The following is a 12293-nucleotide window of genomic DNA, read 5'->3' as shown; positions in this document are numbered from 1 at the left end:
TGTGTCTGACTCTTTGCGACCCCATGGACTGTAGCCTACCAGGCTCCTCTGTCCATGGGATTTTCCAGGCAATAGTACTGGAGTGGATTGCCATTTCCTTCTCCAGGTGATCTTCCCAACCCAGGGATCGAACCCTGGTCTCCCGCACTGTAGACAGACGCTTTACCGTCTGAGCCACCAGGGAAGAGAAGGTGTTTTAAATGGTGATTAAGTTAAAATAAGGTCTTTAAATTGAGCCTTAATCCAACATGACATGATTAGGGCACAGAGAGGGAGTAGGAGCACCTGCTCACAAAGATCACGTGAGGACACAGTGAGACGGTAACTGTCTGCAGTCTGTGGAGAGGGGCCTCAGAAGAGACCAAACCTGCTGACACCCTGATCTTGGGCTTCTAGCCTCCAGAACTGAAAGAAAATAGATTTCTGTGGTTTATCCACATGTTCTGTGATATTTTGTTATGGAGTCCTGGCCGAATAATACACTAACAGCTATTGTTATCCTTATTATTAAAAAGTAAATATTTGATTTGGAAAAAAAAATTTACCACAAAACTCAGGACTTGAATACCAACTCCATATTGTTATTTTAATAGCGTGTAGCCCTTTTAGAAAAACGGTCACTAGAGGTGGTTAAAGAAAATTTAGAAACGGAAATGCTCAGCTCATGGATATGACGAAGTGTACTACTAGCAGGAATCATCCCAGATGACTCAGGAGGTGAAGAATCTGCCTGCAATGTAGGAGACTGCCTGCAATGCAGGAGACCCAGGTTCCATCCCTGAGTCAGGAAGATATCCTGGAGAAGGAAATAACAACCCACTCCAGTATTCTTGCCTGGGAAATCCCATGGACAGAGGAGCCTGGAGGGTACAGTCATTGGGGTCACAAAGAGTTGGACATGACTGAGTGATTAAACCACTGCCACAGAAGTAAGACTTGACTTAAGCAGAGTTCATAATGCTCTTTGAGGACTTATTTCTATTAGCCCAAACTGACCAGGATCTGATGCCATGAACCTTGTAGGTATCTGCAGTTGTCATGGATCCCTGAGTGAGATCTGTACAGGTTGCAGAGACAGCAAGTGAGTCTTCTAATGAAAAGCTGATTTTCTGGTCCCAAGTGCTATATGGGACCCCAATCTGGAGCCAAACCTGGGCATCTGCTGGGCATGAGGATTCTTTCTGTCTTGCTCTTCATGCTGTTCATGATCTTGTCCCTCAGCTAACACCTTCATTTGGAATGTTAAGGTCTTACTGCTCTGATGATAGAAGCCAAAAAAGGCGCCAAGGTAAGAGTGTTTCTCCCCAAGCCTGGGGCAGATGTTGCCCAACCAATGTTTCCCTAAACATCCCCATCAGGCCTTCTCTACTTGTTCCTTCTAAAGGGGAGTTGATCTCAGACATCAGGGAGAAGAGGGGAGGATGCCACTAACAATTAGTGAACATTAGGTGATGTTTTTATGGGGATGAAGCATGGCTGCTGTCACATGTGCTTGTACTCAATTAGAAGGAAGTGGTAATTATAGAATCCACAGTTCAAGAGGAGAACATAAACCATGTACCGGGAGTGAGATACTAGAGACAGTGAGCAGAGATCATTAAGGATGGTACAGAGGTTAACCAAACAGAAATTTATGAGAATTAGAAAAAGGCATGCCTTTTGGAAGATACATGGAATGCTCCATTTTCATGAAAGCCTGACTCTGAAAAGTTTCAAAAAGATTGCATTTGATTCTGGCAAGCAGAGCCCAGCAAGGCAGGCTGGTTGAATTGCAGCCCTAGAAGTCCCCTCCTCCGTGTGTCCAAAGGCCACGGGTCAGAATGTAAGAATAGTTCATATCCAAAGTTGCTTATAACTCTTTACACTCTTAGGTCATTGGTGGAGAAACTGAGGTCTAGACAATACAGTGATGCACCAACTTCAGATAGTTGTGCCAGGAGCCTCAGGATTCAAGTGTTCTGATTTCTAGGATACTCTGCCATGTGCAAGGCACTCACCCAAGGCAGAGTCAAGATATGAAGAAGCACTAAAATTGTGCATCTATTCTAGAATATTCACTATCTCTTTGTTCTCATCCTCCTAATTATATCGACTTGTCTTTTGGACCCTTCACTGCCACCACCTCTGGACTCTGCTATATTCATGAAGCTTAGATAATAGCCAAGAAATATTTTCAGTATGAAATAAATTCATAGTATAAAAGACTATTTAGGTTTTACTTAAGACTAAAGTGTTTAGTTTCAGTTTTTACCAACTCTAGCAACTCTCAAATTTTCTTTTAAATAAGAGAACACTGGAATAAATTGTATGGTTGCAGTAATACAGTTAAATGAGATTTTGAAAAGAGATGAGGGAAGAAAGATACTAGAATTTGAGAACAGAATTTAACAGAATTTGTTAACTGTGAAAACTGAAAAAAACATATATCAAATAGGAATACAAAAAGTAAAGATTTGAGGTTCTACAAATATTGGACCAACTCAGAGTAGGTTTGTTTATTATGTATGATCTTGGGCAAGCTACTTAGTCTCTTTAAACTTTGTTTTTATTTTCCAACTCTAAAATGATATTTAATTTACTGGGTCCTTGTGAAAATTGGCAACGATGTGTGCAAGGTACCCTGTGTGTGGTATGTAGTACTGAGCAGTGAGGTAGCTTGACAAAAATGCCCCTCTATACCAACAGCATTTGGGAGGTAAATTTGCTGTGGTCTTCCAGGGCTTCTCTGGTGGCTCAGTTGGTAAAGAATCTACATGCAGTGCAGGAGACTCAGGTTTGATCTCTGGGTGGAGAAGATCCCTTGGAGAAGGGCATGGCAACCCACTCCAATATTCTTGCCTGGAGAACTCCATGGACAGAGGAGCCTGGTGGGCTACGGACCACGGGGTCACAAAGAGTTGGACACGACTGACTGAGTTACACTTTCACTTTTCACTTTGCCGTGGTCCCATCAAACCATGAGTTTAATTCTCTACATGGTGAATTGAGCCTCTGTCTCTGATTTGCTTTAGGTAGACAGTTATCACAGCAGTTCTGAATCAAGGTCCCTGTTTGCTTTCTTGGACTCTTGCAACCACATGTAAACATGCCTGGGCTAGCCCTCTGGAAGACAACAGACACACAATTCAGTCACCAGCCTCACTCCACCCAACAGCCAGACAACCCCAGTAGCAGCACTGCCTAGCTGACAAGCATTTGACTGCACAGGGAGGCCAACCAGAAGACCAGGAATGAAAGGGTTTACTTTTTCAAGCCATGGGACTGTGAACTAATAAAGGAGTGTGTTTTAAACTACTGTGTTTTGGGATGATCTATCAGACAGCAATAATGAACTAATAAAAAGTAGTACTTTTCTTAGAGTGTTGAAATGATCAAGGACATTATCAGCTCCAGATAGCATAAGGAGATCTTCAGAATTTTCTTTTTCAGAGTATAGAATCACCTTACAAAAATTTTTAATTCGTCTCTGAAAGTATTGTTGTTCTTTAGTTGCTAAGTTGTGTTGAACTTTTTTTGTGACCCCATGGACTATAGCCAGGCTTCTCTGTCCATGGGATTTCCCAGGCAAGAATACTGGAATGGGGTGCCATTTCCTTGTCCATCTGAAAGAATTATTTTTGTCCAAGATGCCAGGTGGTAGCATCAATAAATAACTATAGCAAAGAGCAGATATTAATGATAGGAATATAGACTGGTAACACATGGTCGTTTCTTGCTCTTTAAAAAGAAAGTTAAGGAAGGAAGGACTTGAAAGAGCAGAGGAATTATTGGAGAATGATTTGATGATAGCCTACAGTTAGCAGACATTAATTACTTACTCATATACTCTCTAACCACTCCCCCCACACTCCACACACACACACACACACACACACACACACACACACACACACACAGAATCACTCCCCTTGTAACAGCTTTTCCAAGGGCAGTTGGTAGATCACAGAACCCTTTACCCTCCTTTTCAGAAAACAGTATTAGCCTCAGGCCACCCATTGTCCCCACCTGTTTTCTGTTTATTTCTGGTGCCAGAAACAAGCCCATGTATCCCACCCGAGAGTGACCTCTGCATCTTCAGATGCATTCTGACAGGGTACAGCTTGGCCCCTATCTCAGACTGAGGCTCCGGGAGGAAGCTGTGCTGGGTCCCCAAGCCAGATGTCTGCCTAATGGGCAAACAGGGCAGGGTTTGCAAACAGACAGATATGGAGACTCCTGAAAGCAGTGTGCTTTGGCTCTCACTGGGAAACCAGGGTCCAGACTTCACAGAAGATGGAAAATTCAGGTCACATGTGATGGGAACTTGAACAGAAGCAACTGTTGCTTTTTAAAATCTGTGTTTATAGATTTTTTTTTTCCTGTAGAAATATCTGTCAAGAGCAGCAGGCAAGAGGAAGTTTGGCAGACGAGAAAGTTTCTTATTTCTTTTCAGCAAATTGTTCTTGGATACATCTTTGGCTGAACGATGGACCAAAAACACCTGCCAGTTTCACCTTAGGTTTTGACAAAGAAATTGAGTTATGAATGCGGCCTGGGATTGTAGATTATCTCAAACTCAAATCCAAGTAATCCATATAGCGAGAACAAAGAGAAAAATTTTAACTAATCTACATAGTTATGAAGATTTCACAAAAATTAAATTATATTTACTATGAAGGGGCAAAAGATCAGAGAATTGGAGCATTTTAGATGTTCAACATGCCTTAAAGAGCCCAGCATTTTACAGATTAAGAAACTGAAATTCATATATTTGAAGCTGCCAAGCAAGTACTTTCCCCCCAAAGAGCAGTTCAATTTAGAGATCTGGGGATGCACAAAATTACTTGTGCAAATTAGAACCCAGCAGATTAATTTCTCAAGTATTTTCTTAGAGAAATGAGCAAATACAATTTCTGAGTTGTAGAAATTACGTCTCAGTTTTCTGCCCTCACCAACTTTTCATTTCTAGCAACAGTACCTGAATATTCTGAATATTCACTAAGTTAACTAATAGTCTATTTATTGCAGAAACCAACCCTCCACTCCATAAACTAAATTCTACCTGTGTGTTTGTACTTGTGTCTCACTAGTCACTGCCCTCAGGCTCCAAAATCAATATTCTTATTAGAGAGATTAATTCATCTAAGACTTTCAATACCATCAGTTCCTTCAGTGCTACACAAAGCTAGGCATGGCAGCTTCCTTCTAAGCCCATGGAATGGCTGATAACTAGGATCTTTCCCAGAACTGATCTTCCCAGGAGTCTGTGAGGTCCTGTGTAATCTAGCCTTGGCCAATGTCTCCAACCTTCCTCCTCACCACTAACAGGAACATCTCCTAGTCTTGTTTCCTTTTCTGGATCCAGAAAGCTTAAGACTCAGGGCCTTTGCACTTGCCATTTCTGCTACCTAGAATGCTCTTCCCCACCTGCATCAGGGGACTGGCTTCTCATTCTTCACGCATCAGCTTGTAAATCTCCTCCTCAGAGTGACTCTCACAGACTCTCACTTTAAATTTTCCCTGCCTAATATTTTCTACCATTAACAAACTGTTATTTTACCATGGAGCCCTGACACAGCCGGTTCTCAAGTGGGAGTGATCTTGCCCTCCAGAACATACTTGGCGATGTCTGGCGACAGTTTTGGTTGGGAGGGGAGGGCTTCCTACTGGCATCTAGTGGCTGGAGGCCAGGGATGCTGCTAAACATTTCGCCATGCACAGAACAGCTCCACAACAAAGCCATCAATACCGATAGCAGTGTCAATAATGAGAAACCCTGGCGGCAGAGCAGGTAACTGACAGGAGGTGACTGCAGGTTGACCTGCGAGCTGGATCCGGGCAATCAGAGGTCCCTTGGCTCCTCCCCATCCTTGAAATTTACCATCTGCCCTCGCTTCCCACAGTGGGAGCCATTTTTTAGGAGGCATTCATCAAAGACCAACGCGTTGTGGGTCCGTCCACATGGTGGACATGACTGAACCCCGCTAAAGCCTCTAAAGATACTTAAAAGACTCTGGCCAAAGGGTTCGGAAATCTGGCAGTACTCAAACAAGCCGTGTATGTAAGTTCCCTTGCTGAGTAAACCTGCCGCCCACCTGTCCGAGCAGCTGCTTCTTTCTTCGGTCTCTCCCTGCTCTTCTGTTCTGGGGACCGAATTCAGATTTCACTGGGAAGGTTCCTAGGAGGTTGGGGACCAGGAGCAGACTGAAGAAATGGGCTTTGGGAAAGAGGCATTCATGGAGGGAAATCCCTGGTTGACCATGCCCTTTGCGGACAGGGGTGACCCTTTGTGAGATGTCTGTGGTTCAACAGGTGATTTGGGGGACACCCTGAGGATGCAGGCTGCTTGAATGTGCTTATTTGAGGGATGGCCCTTGTACACTGTAACACAGAGGAGACCGCGGCAGGTCGTTAATAAGTATTTGTTGCAGGAAAGTATGACCCAGTCATGTTTAAGGACAATGGCTGACAGCTTTTTCAGGAAAAACTAGGGAAAGACTATAGAGAAAAGATATATTGTAAATTTAGCAGGATGTGGTTTTGTATGGCATTAGTGAAAAAGTTCTTATTAAAATCAAGAGGTTTCCTCATGGTTTGATATATGATCTGTCTGGGTCAGGAGAAGACCTGTGAATAATGTGTTAAGCAGATCAGTACTAATTCAAGAGACAGATTAGCCAAGGTGGTTCAGTGCCCAGCTCCAGTGTACCGGGTGGTGGTGTAGTTGCGAAGTCATGTCCAGCTCTTGTGACCCCATGGACTGGAGTAGGTTGCCATTTCCTTCTCCACGGGATCTTCTCAACCCACAGATTTTTTACTGTTGAGCCACCAGTGTACCTGGAGTGCTCAGTAAACACAGAAAAGGAACTACAGCATGATTGCTTGCAATTGTAGCATCCAAACTTTTTGATCATGGACCCCTGTGGATACAGTTTTTTGAATATGCACCATGATATATATATATATATATATATATGTATACATATGTATATGTGTGTATATATATGTATACATATGTATATGTGTATATATATATGTATACATATTTATTCATAAATTATATGCATGTGCATATAGTACAGGCATTAATGTATGTATTATTAAGGAACCTAGATTCACTCAAGTTAGAATTCATAAAGAAACTAAAGACCTATATATAGAAAACTATAAAACACTGGTGAAAGAAATCAAAGAGAACACTAATAGATGGAGAAATATACCATGTTCATGGATTGGAAGAATCAATATAGTGAAAATGAGTATACTACCCAAAGCAATTTATAGATTCAATGCAATCCCTATCAAGCTACCAACGGTATTCTTCACAGAGCTAGAACAAATAATTTCACAATTTGTATGGAAATACAAAAAACCTCGAATAGCCAAAGCGATCTTGAGAAAGAAGAATGGAACTGGAGGAATCAACCTACCTGACTTCAGGCTCTACTACAAAGCCACAGTTATTAAGACAGTATGGTACTGGCACAAATACAGAAATATAGATCAATGGAACAAAATAGAAAGCCCAGAGATAAATCCACGCACATATGGACACCTTATCTTTGACAAAGGAGGCAAGAATATACAATAGATTAAAGACAATCTCTTTAACAAGTGGTGCTGGGAAATCTGGTCAACCACTTGTAAAAGAATGAAACTAGAACACTTTCTAACAGCATACACAAAAATAAACTCAAAACGGATTAAAGATCTAAACGTAAGACCAGAAACTATAAAACTCCTAGAGGAGAACATAGGCAAAACACTCTCTGACATACATCACAGCAGGATCCTCTATGACCCACCTCCCAGAATATTGGAAATAAAAGCAAAAATAAACAAATGGGACCTAATTAACCTTAAAAGCTTCTGCACATCAAAGGAAACTATTAGCAAGGTGCAAAGACAGCCTTCAGAATGGGAGAAAATAATAGCAAATGAAGCAAATGACAAACAACTAATCTCAAAAATATACAAGCAACTCCTGCACCTCAACTCCAGAAAAATAAATGACCCAATCAAAAAATGGGCCAAAGAACTAAATAGACATTTCTCCAAAGAAGACATACAGATGGCTAACAAACACATGAAAAGATGCTCAACATCACTCATTATCAGAGAAATGCAAATCAAAACCACTATGAGGTACCATTTCAAGCCAGTCAAAATGGCTATGATCCACAAGTCTACAAGCAATAAATGCTGGATAGGGTGTGGAGAAAAGGGAACCCTCTTACACTGTTGGTGGGAATGCAAACTAGTACAGCCACTATGGAGAACAGTGTGGAGATTCCTTAAAAAACTGGAAATAGAACTGCCTTATGATCCAGCAATCCCACTGCTGGGCATACACACTGAGGAAACCAGAAGGGAAAGAGACACATGTACCCCAATGTTCATCGCAGCACTGTTTATAATAGCCAGGACATGGAAGCAACCTAGATGCCCATCAGCAGATGAATGGATAAGAAAGCCGTGGTACATATACACAATGGAGTATTACTCAGCCATTAAAAAGAATACATTTGAATCAGTTCTAATGAGGTGGATGAAACTGGAACCTATTATACAGAGTGAAGTAAGCCAGAATGAAAAACACCAATACAGTATACTAACGCATATATATGGAATTTAGAAAGATGTTAACAATAACCCTGTATATGAGACAGCAAAAGAGACACTGATGTATAGAACAGTCTTATGGACTCTGTGGGAGAGGGAGAGGGTGGGAAGATTTGGGAGAATGGCATTGAAACATGTATAATGTCATGTATGAAATGAATTGCCAGTCCAAGTTCGATGCACGATACTGGATGCTTGGGGCTGGTGCACTGAGACGGCCCAGAGGGATGGTATGGGGAGGGAGGAGGAAGGAGGGTTCAGGATAGGGAACACATGTATACCTGTGGTGGATTCATTTTGATATTTGGCAAAACTAATACAATTATGTAAAGTTTAAAAATAAAATTAAAAAAAAACAAAAACAAAAAACTGTTGTTTGATGCTAAAAAAAAAAAAGAATTCATTAGAAAGCACAGCTAATGACATCCATTGGTAGTGGATATAAATCCATATTTTAAAGGCTTTTCTTAATAATTTCTAAACAATTTTGGGAACTTTTTGGAGCCCTCATTACATTTGATTGTTTTCCCCTTGTAAAACTTACAAAGAGGATATGCAGAAAAGATAGATTGTCAACTCCATCAATTTTTGTTGTTCCTTATACTTGCAGTATCGTTTTTGGTCATCAGTGTTTTCATTCAGGAATATGTTAAGCAAGTTGTATATACTTTTTTAAGAATAGGGAATTTTAAAAATGTTTTATTTTTATTTGGCTGCACTGGGATCTTAGTTGCAGCATGCAGGCTATTCATTGTGGGGCGTGGACTTAGTGGCCCTGTGGCATGTGGGATCTTAAGTTTTGTGACCCATGTCCCTGTATTGGAACACAGCTTCTTAACCACTGGACCATGAGGGAAGTCCCTCCAGTTGTATATTTTTAAGGGATGAAAGTGAAAGTTGTTCAGTCGTGTCCAAATCTTTGCGACCCCATGGACTATAGAGTCCATGGAATTCTCCAGGCCAGAATACTGGAGTGGGTTGCCATTCCTTTCTCTAGGGGATCTTCCCAACCCAGGGATTGACCCAAGGCTCTTGAATTGCAGGCAGATTCTTTACCAGCTGAGCCATCAGGGAAACCTAAGAATACTGAAGTGGGTAGCCTATCCCTTCTCCGGTGGATCTTCCCGAGCCAGGCATCGAACCAGGGTCTCCTGCATTGCAGGCAGATTCTTTACCAGCTGAGCTACCAGGGAAGCCCTTTTAAGGGATAGTTTAGTTAAAACTACACAATATCATGCTTAAATCCATATGTAGTAAATTAAGTAGACAAATGTAAACTGCACAGTATTATAAAGTGCATGATATTGTGGCATTAAAAGCAAAGGCAATGCCATTGTCGAACCATCTGCATGACAGGCTCCTCTTTCTTCTGGGTGCTTCGTATACCATCTGATCCCTTTGAAAGCATGAAAAAAAAGTGAGAACGAGCTAATGTGATTCTCTACATAATTCCTTTCCTTTTCCCAGATAAAAAAAATGTTAAGGGAAGTTCTCATATTTTCTTCCCATACTCCAGGTGACCATTTTCCACCGTGGAGCTGTGCACGCTTTCTTTGGACCTCATTGACTTAGAGGACAAGAAATACGACTGCTGTGTCCTTTGACCAAGAGTGGAGCAAGCAGACCCGAGAAGGCATGGTCCTGGGTTTGTGTGGAATGCCTTACCCTGTCTTCTTTCAGTTCTGGGAAAGGAAACTGATCTGTTTCTTTCTGAGACTGCAAACTGGCCCCAAAGGAGCTCAAACAATACTCCTTATAGGAATGAATACATAAATGACCACACAGAGAGAAAAATGTGTTGTGAAATAGTCTCACCAATGGAGGAAAAGAAACAAAACTATCTCACTTGTGGGTAGTAAAACCTAGTATGATGATAATTGGGTGTCAAATACAAGCACTGGGATCTGTGGCCAGTGACTTTTGAGGCTTAGGAAGTAATACACATTCCCTCAAAAGAAAAGTACAGATCATATAGGAAGAAACAAAGAAGCCCCACAGCTATTCTTCTGCTTTGATATATTTATACCTACCCATCTCTGCTCAAATATATATGGCTTCCATAAATCTAATAAACCCACTCACACAGGAAATGAAGAAAAAAATTGAAAAAGCATTATTAATGCCTTTATGAACCGAGAGAACTATGATATAGCAGAATAACAGCAAGCAACAAATTATACGTTAAATAACCTTGTTATTTCGATTAAATTCTGGCCCCACAATATTTTTATTTTTAGAATTATTTAACTGTGTCTTCTTACTTAAGATATAACAGCAAACCAATAACTAAGTTCTTGCTCTTCTTAAGGGTACATAAACCAATCAATATTCAAGCCTCACTTCTGAGTTTAACACTGTTGGGAAGGATGGGCCAGGGGCCTGGCACACTTGCTTTGGGTGGACAGGTTCAGGGCCAGAAAAACTGAGAACTGAGTGCGTGCTAAGATACTTCAGTCGTGTCCGACTGTTTGCAACTCTAGGGACCATAGCCCACAAGGCTCTTCTGTCCATGGGATTCTCCAGGCAAGAATACTGGAGTGGGTTGCCATGCTCTCCTCCAGGGCATCTTCCCAACCCAAGGATCAAACCTGTATCTCTTACGCATAATCATCACATTCTTCTTATTCACACAGTACCTTAGATTCTGACTTTTTTTTAGGAAGGCTCTCCAAAAATGCAGCACAAGCGTGCAACTGTCAAGATGGATTCGAAAGTCTTCACTCTTATCACTAATCATATCTGTCTTAGAGAAAACATACGGTTTCATCAGCAACTTGCCCTAGGGTAGAAATGGAGGAGAATGATGTAGTTGGTGGTTCTTCACCTTTGCCAATGCTGTCCTCAATAAGGTCCTTTTCCTTGATGTGAGAACCTGGTGTAGAGAGTACTCAGTAGACAGGCCAGTGCTGGTGAGGTTGGAGGGATCAGATAAGCCATCCCCTCTTCCCTCACTCATTCAAGGCCATTGGGGCATTAGGTAAACTGTTAAATAGATCTGCATTTGAAGTACCAGAGTAATGCTTTTTCCCCCCTCCTTTGTTTGAAAGAATTTCTGCTCTTTGCTCAGATCTTACAATCAAGAACTCCTTTATGTATTTTAAGAATTTCCTTGCCAATAGAGGTCCTACTATCTGAAGGCCCTACAGTGGTGCACATTCAGGGGCTGCTGCAAAACTGTCATCGTGGCAGTGGAATTACTATTTAGAACCAGAACAGACCTGTCATGGAACTGGTTATGTCCCTCGAGCACCTTACTTATGTATAGGAATTGCCCATAGTGTGTGTGTGTGTGTGTGTGTGTGTGTCTGTGTATCTCAGCCACATGGGAAATGATCAGTCCAGTTGGTAACACCTGTGTTGTGCACAAAAGACTTACACTTTTGATCAATGAAGTATCCACAGATGCTCTGAAATTCTGTACTCAGTAGGTGATTCCTCATGTCCTCTACAAATAGAATTTGTCAAACACAAGATCATTAAAATATATAAAAGATTTGATTCAGTGAACAACCACCTGCAGGACTCCGAATCTGTGTTTGGGATTGGGAGGTGGGCGAGAGTGGGGAGACAGTCAGGTAGAAATTCTTAAATATAAGAAAATGACAGCAATTTCTGTCTTAACCTCTTCAGCTCTGGTTGCTAAGTTACCATGGCATACCACTGTGTGTGCTTTTCAGTTTTTGGTTTTGGGC

Source organism: Bos mutus, chromosome 27 (genome assembly GCF_027580195.1).
Source record: "Bos mutus isolate GX-2022 chromosome 27, NWIPB_WYAK_1.1, whole genome shotgun sequence".
Classification (NCBI taxonomy): domain Eukaryota; kingdom Metazoa; phylum Chordata; class Mammalia; order Artiodactyla; family Bovidae; genus Bos; species Bos mutus.
The sequence above is the reverse complement of the archived record's forward strand: the minus strand, read 5'-3'. Positions refer to the sequence as shown.